Consider the following 7,076-nt stretch of genomic DNA (forward strand, 5'->3'; position numbering starts at 1 on the left):
CCTTTTTCAGGTTTTTAAAGTTCTCATCATAGAGATGTTTCACTTCTTTGCTTAAGGTTATTCTTAAGTATTTTATGTTTTTGAGGCTATTGCAAAAGGTATTGCTTTTCAGATTTCAGCCTCGCTCTTCAAGTTGTTGGCATATATAAAAGCCATTGATTTTTGAGGATTTATTTTATATCCTGTTACTTTGCAAAAGTTTTGGATCCGTTCTAGTAACTTGGAAGTTGAGTCTACAGCCTTCTTTAGGTACAAGATCATGTTGTTTGCAAAGAGAAAAAGTTTAACTTCATCTTTTCCTATTTGGGCTCCTTTATGCTTTCCTCTTGCACGATCACTCTGGCTAGGAGGAACTCGTACTATGTTGAAGAGGAGAGGAGAGAGCTAACACCCTTGTCCTGCTCCTGATTTTAAAGAAAATGGCTTTAGCTTTTCACCATTTAGTATTATACTTGCTGTGTCTTTGCCATAGACACCCTTTATTATATTCAGGAATGTTCCCTGGAATCCTAATTTCTCCAAGGCTTTTATCATAAATGGGTGCTGGATTAATATATGCAAGTCTAGGCTGGCTTCAATTCCTGAGATTCAATCTTCTGCTTCATCCAGTATGTTCCCTAAACTTACAACTTGGTTTCTTGTCTCCCTTTCGTTGTCTAGTACATGTTTGGGGATTTTCTGTAAAGCTGGTTTGGTGGAGATATATTATTTCAGTTTTTCCTTACTGTGGAAGACATTTATTTGACCTTTGGCTATGAATGAGAGTTTGTCTAGGTACAGTATTCTTGGTTGGTAGTTATTTTTATTTAGTGTTTGGTGTACCTCATTCCACACTCTCCTTGCTTTCATGGTCTCTGCTGAGAAGCATAGGTTATTCTGATTGCTTTTCCTTTATATGGGATTGTTTCCTTCTCCCTAACAGCTTTAAGGATTCTTTCCTTGTAGTCTACTGATCCTGTTTTGATCTCAATGCGGTGGTGGGATGTCCTATTCTGGTCTGGTCGGTTTGGGGTTCTAAATGCTTCTTGTATCTGTATAGGCCTTTCCTTCTGGATATTTGGGAAGTTCTCAGCTAATATTCTGTTAAATAGGTTGCCTATCCCGTTAGCTTCTTTCTCCAAGTTTTCCTCAATACCTATTATCCTTAAATTGGGCTTCCTGATCATGTCTTGAATCTCCTGTAGCGATCTGTTTTTTTGACTGGACTGGATTTGTATTGACTTTTGATCTTTCTCCATAGAATCTATGGAATCTTCAGCTTCTGATTCAATCCTCTGCTTCAGTTAGTCGGGACTGTGGGCTAGCTACTTGATTTCGAATCTCTTTTCCTTCTGACTTGTTTTTCCTGATGATTTCCGTGTCATCTCTTAGTTCTTGCATGGACTTCTTTACTTCATTAATTTGGTTTTGAGTGCTGTCTCTCAAATCTTTTACATGGGTAGCTATCTTTTCATTTGACTCTTGAACTTCATTTATCTTTCTATTTGTTGAGGCCATGAAATCATCTATTACTTTATGGAGGGATTGCTGTATTGATTCACATTTTCATTTAACATGTTTATCAATAGACTTTGTAGAGCATTTTGAGGGTTCTCTTCTTTGTCTTTTATTGACTGCTCTGCTTTCTGCTTGTTTTGATTGGGGGAAAAGACTCCATTTTTTGCCATCTTTCTTGTGTTTCTTCTGCCCATTTGGATTGGGAATGCCAATCTACAAGCACCTGTGAGCACCGTTTAAGACCCAAAGAAGCCCTTACTAAGCACTGTTTTGTAAATCTTACAAGTTCACAATTACATACAGATAACTTGTATACCTGTCTATAAAGTTAGATTTGGTGTTCCTAAAGAATACAATTTCAGTATAACAACCAATCCTGGACACTGCATTCTTTAGTTACTAATTAACTGTTACAACCCTATGAGCAATTCTTGTTCTTATATTAAGTTCTTTTAGGACTGGCTTTCTCTATGAACCCCTTTGATCCACTCAAATTAAGCAGGGATACCCTCTATCCGATAACCAGGAGTCAATCGAACCTGATGGTCCAGGCAGTTAGTCAGGAGGGTAAGTTGGTTGTAGTAAAGAGAATAGAGTAAAATATATTGGGGAGGGGGTGGTAATTTTGGTTTAGTTTCAGTGATGTGGAAATGTGGAGAAGAGTAGAATCAGTAGAAAGAACAAGTTTAAAATGATAGACAGTGGAGAGTTAGCAGAAAAGAGTGGAGGTGTTATTCATAGGAAAGTAATTTTTAAAGAAAGAGAATGCAAAGGGAGAAATAAAAAAAAGTACTGGAAGACAGATGCACAAAACAGAGAAAAATTATTTTAAAAAGAAAAAAGAAAAAGAAAAAAAAAACAGAAAAACGTACTACAACAAAAAACTTGATAAAACAAACACGCAAAAATGGAAAAACAAAAAAACCTACCACGTTTCAGAAGTGAAAAAATTAAAAAAAATTTTTTTTAAAGTTAAAAAAATGCTTGAAAAAAAAAATGGAGTCCTCCCTGTTTGGGTGGTGTTTCCCCAGTCTCTGGTTTCCTTGCAATGGTCTGCAGTCTATTTTCCTGTTTGGCTGGTTTGACTTGCTTTCTGTTCAAAGGGTGTAGATCTGTTCTGACCCTTCTGACCCTATGCGTGAAATCCTGGGTATCTGGGTCTCTGTGGTTCACACAGCTTGCAGGTTGGCCTTGGGCGTCCACTGTAGATGGGGTCGTGAGCAATCTTGGGATCTGTGGCTCCTCTGTCTGCTGTGGTACAGCGGCCTTTAACGCCTGGCTTTGAGTAGGTTGTGGACTCAGTAGGGCAGGGGGCCTCTGGCCTGGTTTACCCGGCTGAGAGTTGCTTGCCTGGGGGAGGTTCCTCCCTCCTGGGCTGGGTGGCCTCCTTGTTGGAGGTGGCTATGGAATTCAGCTCCATTTTGGGCTGGGAATTGGGCTTCCTCTGTGGCAGGACCATTTATCTGTCTCAGGAACTGTGTGTTCACCCATCTGGTGTTTCCATGCTGCTGGTAGCTGCTCACCACTTTCGCTTTAAATTTAGAAATTCCGGCGGGCAGGGCAGGGCAACTCTGGCTAAGCCGCGTCCCAGAATGAGCCTCCTGCCTGGGCAGGGGGTGTTCTTCTGGGCGGAGCTGGCTCTCACTTGTCAGTCCCTCTTGGCCTTTTCAAAGATGGCGCCTTTGTCCTCGCTTTCCCCAGGCCTGCTTTAGGTCCAATCTGGTCTGACCCTATGCCAGTGGCAAAGATGGTGTTTTGCTCTGGCAGTGGGGGAGGACTACCTTCCAGAAGCTGTTCTGTGGGCGCGAGTGAGAATATCTTTCATGGGGTACTCAAGCTTTCTCTGTGATTTCAGCCCATCTGTGCTCAGCCACCGTCTGGAGGATTTCTCCCTGGTCTACACTGTGTGCTTTAGCGGCGCAGAGTGCAGGTCGCCGTGCCGAGCACTGTGGTGGCGCTGGCGCGGCGATGGGATGCCACCCGGAGCTCAAATCTTTGTTTTCAGATGAGCAACATGGATTTTTCCTTCCTGGCCAGAATCCCTGTGCTATTAGAACTTACTCTCACTGTCTTTCTAGGAGTAAAAGTTTCTATAGGGTGAGAAAACTGCATTGTCGGAGGGAGCTCAGCTAGGGCTCTGCTGCTCCTCCACCCTCTTCCTGGAAGTCTTGACCTTATGCTTTTGTTTAGCTTTTTATTTTTTATTTTTTAACTGATACTTGGAGCTCTACAGAAACACATCTCTAATCTAGCATTATGCTGATCAACTGTATTGGACTTTTCTGCCTTGGAAAATTATAAAGCTGAAAAACAGATCAATGATTTACAGTGTTTGGAGAGGTTGAGTAGATGAAATGGTAAGGGATTTGCATGCTATGAAACAATTCTTCTATGTTACTGTATTGAGATATATGTGACCCTAGATATTTGTTAACACTGAAAACCTTATAAAATGAAGATGGGCAATGATTAAACTTTTTAATTGTTTTAAAAAATTAGAAGAGAGTTGGGCTTCCAGCTTGCAGAAGCGGTGGCGGCAGCACCGCCTCGGCCCCAGTCTCGGGTTTGCCACCTGGCTGATGCAAACGGCTGAACATGGAGCTCTGTGCAGTGGATCTTGAGCCTTCTGTGCACTCCACCATGTCCACCTGTTTCTCCCATCTCCTAGGACCCGATCTGCCTTACCCCTTCCTGGCCTCGAAGTTCTGGGTCTCGGTGGGTGCCTGGCCTGCATCTCCTTCCAGCTCTGGCCTTGGAGACAGTGACCTCCAGACCACGGAGTGGTGGCGGGGACAGCATGAAGGCTCCGCCTCTCGTCCGTGAGCCTTGCCACAGCTGTGCCATGGTGTCTAGTTCTGGCCAGATGTTGGGCTCAGGTCTCAGCTCCCAGATCAACAACGCCATATTACACATGAAACATGCGCCTACGGTGGGCTTTGAGGCGGATGTGGGCCAGCGCAGCACTCTGCATGTGATCTCACACACCAGCGTGCCGCTGCTGCTACGCAACTACTGCCACTACTTCCAGCAAGCCCGAGACAGAGTGTACATGGTGTGGGGCCAGGGCAAGCACATGGACGGGACCCTAGGTGGCCGCACCTACCGCATGCTGTTGCAGCTCACCAGGATGTACCCAGGCCTGCAGGTGTATACCTCACTGAGCGCATGATGACCTACTGCGACCAGATCTTCCAGGATGAGACCGGTAAGAACTGGAGCAGCGGTCAGCAGTGTTCGTGATACTCTTTGCCCTCTTCACCATCCTCATCCTCTGCAGCTCCAACAGTGACAATGAGGTCTTCCACTATGGCTCCCTGTGAGGTCTCACACGTCGGCCCATCAACCTCAAGAAGTGGAGCTACACCCATGGTTACATCCCCCTTCTTGGCAACAAGACGCTGCCCTCCCGGTGCCACCAGTGTGTGATTGTCACCAGCTCCAGCCACCTTCTGGGCACCAAACTGGGCCCAGAGATTGAGCGGGCTGAGTGCACCATTTGCATGAATGATGCACGCACCACGGGCTACTCCGCTGACGTAGGCAACAAACCACCTTCTGTGTGGTGGCTCATTCCAGTGTGTTCCGGGTGCTGCGAAGGCCCCAGGAGTTTGTCAACCTGACCCCTGAAACTGTCTTCATCTTTTGGGGTCCCCTAGAAAGATGCAGAAGCCTCAAGGCAGCCTTGTGCATGTCATCCAATGTCGTGCATTCCCCAACATGGAGGCCTACGCCGTCTCTCCCAACCGTATGCAACAGTTTGACGACCTCTTCTGGGGTGAGACAGGCAAGAACAGCGAGTGGCCCACCTGCAGCACATACCCTACCACTACTATGAGCCCAAGGGGCTAGATGAGTGTGTCACCTACATCCAGAACAAGCACAGCTGCAAGGGCAACAACCACCGCTTAATCACCGAGAAGAGGGTCTTCTCATCCTGGGCTCAGCTGTATGGCATCACCTTCTCTCACCCCTCCTGGACCTAGGCTGTCCTGCCTGGGGGACATTCTGAGGGACTGTGGAGTGGCTCTAGACTCAGTTCAGAACCACGGCAACTTCTGACCAATCAAGGCTAGCGTACCTCTTAGCCAATCAGGGCCTTGATGAAGGTGTATCTTCCAGCCAATCAGGGCCTGTGGGGATGCATCCTCCAGCTAAATCCTCCAATCTTGGAGTTATCTCTTGGCCAATCAGGGAATTGGGATTCTCTGTGGTTAATCAGGGGTGTCAGGAAGGCTTTCTTTGTCCAGTCAGGGTCTGAGTATAGTCAATCAGGGTATAGGGGTCTTTCTGAGTCAATTTGAGGCTAAGGATTTTTCCTTTCCCATGAGGCCTTGGTTCAGAACCCAAGGAATGGACCCCAGATCACTCCTTACTTAGCTGGGATAATGGGGTCCTATCCAAAGGAGCTAGGAACATGGTGTTGCCCCCTCAATTACAGACATCAAAGAAATGAGGGGAGAGGGGGGAGGAGCTGTCTGGAGGCTTGGCCAGAGAATTTGTGGAAATGGTGGCAGGCCCAAGCAGTAGAGGCCCGAGACCAGGTGTTGGTTTCTCCCTAAGTGACCCTGGACAAGCCCCTCTCCAGGTTCACAGAAAGGTTAGATGTGAAGTCTGAGACTCTCCCCACTGACCACCCTGTCCTAAAACTGTACCCAACCATCACGCTTTGCTAGGAAACTCAGCTATGTGGGGAGGCTAGAAGGAACCTCCACATTCCCTTTGGGAAGATTTTTGGGCATTTTTTGCACCAACTCCTCAAGGTTGGGAGACAGGCAGGAATGGGAAAAACCTTAGGGTGTTTTGTTAACCTCTGCTCAGCTGCCATTTACTTGGCTCTTAAAGGGCCAGTACTACTTTTCTGCAGGAGGCGTCTGCTGCCGAAAGTCTCTTCAGCCTTTGGAGTAGAAAAAGGAGGGTTTCACCCACACTGGGGTGCCAGGAAGTCTTTGGAGATGCTGGGTCTGGGTAGAGGCTGTTGAATGGTAGGGCTGGAGGTGGAGGAGGCTGGCCTGGAGTCATGGCACAGGCAGGTGAGAAGGGTTGTGACAGCCCTCGACATGGTTTGTACAGGAATAAACACACCTAATGAAAAATAAATAAAAAAAAAAATTAGAAGATCCTGGAATGAGATATGGACTTTCACAACAGCATGTAACTTTTTTTAATATATTTATTTTTTTGTGAAAGTGAAGAACAGAGGGGATACAAGTTCATATGCAAGTCAGTGACTACATTTCTTATCCAACGTGTTACCTCCTCCTTCATTTACACCCCCCACCCTCCATATCCCTTCCCCCACCACGAGTTTTACAATTGGTTTACATCATATAGTTCTGTAAGTATTGCTGTTGCATTGGTTTGTGTTTTTATCCTTCGTCTCTCAATTTTGGTATACCCTTTCCCTTCCCTACTTCCAATGCATGTATATACAATATCCAGGGTACTAAAATCAGTTACAGTGTTATCAGGGTAAAACCACGGGAAAGAAAAAAAAAAAAGCACGGTTTCACATGGCATGCTGGAAATAACAACAATGATATACCACTTGTTTCCATAACTTGAAGTTCATTTCATTTAGC

At 45.7% G+C, this 7,076-nt stretch overlaps 1 pseudogene; it reads left to right on the top strand.

Annotated features, from left to right (window-relative positions):
* Window positions 1–4,312: 4,312 nt before the first annotated feature.
* On the top strand, window positions 4,313–6,581 carry LOC125338904 (annotated as a pseudogene).
* Window positions 6,582–7,076: the final 495 nt, after the last annotated feature.

The sequence above is a fragment of the Perognathus longimembris genome, chromosome 20 (assembly GCF_023159225.1).
Source record: "Perognathus longimembris pacificus isolate PPM17 chromosome 20, ASM2315922v1, whole genome shotgun sequence".
In the NCBI taxonomy this organism is placed as follows: Eukaryota; Metazoa; Chordata; class Mammalia; order Rodentia; family Heteromyidae; genus Perognathus; species Perognathus longimembris.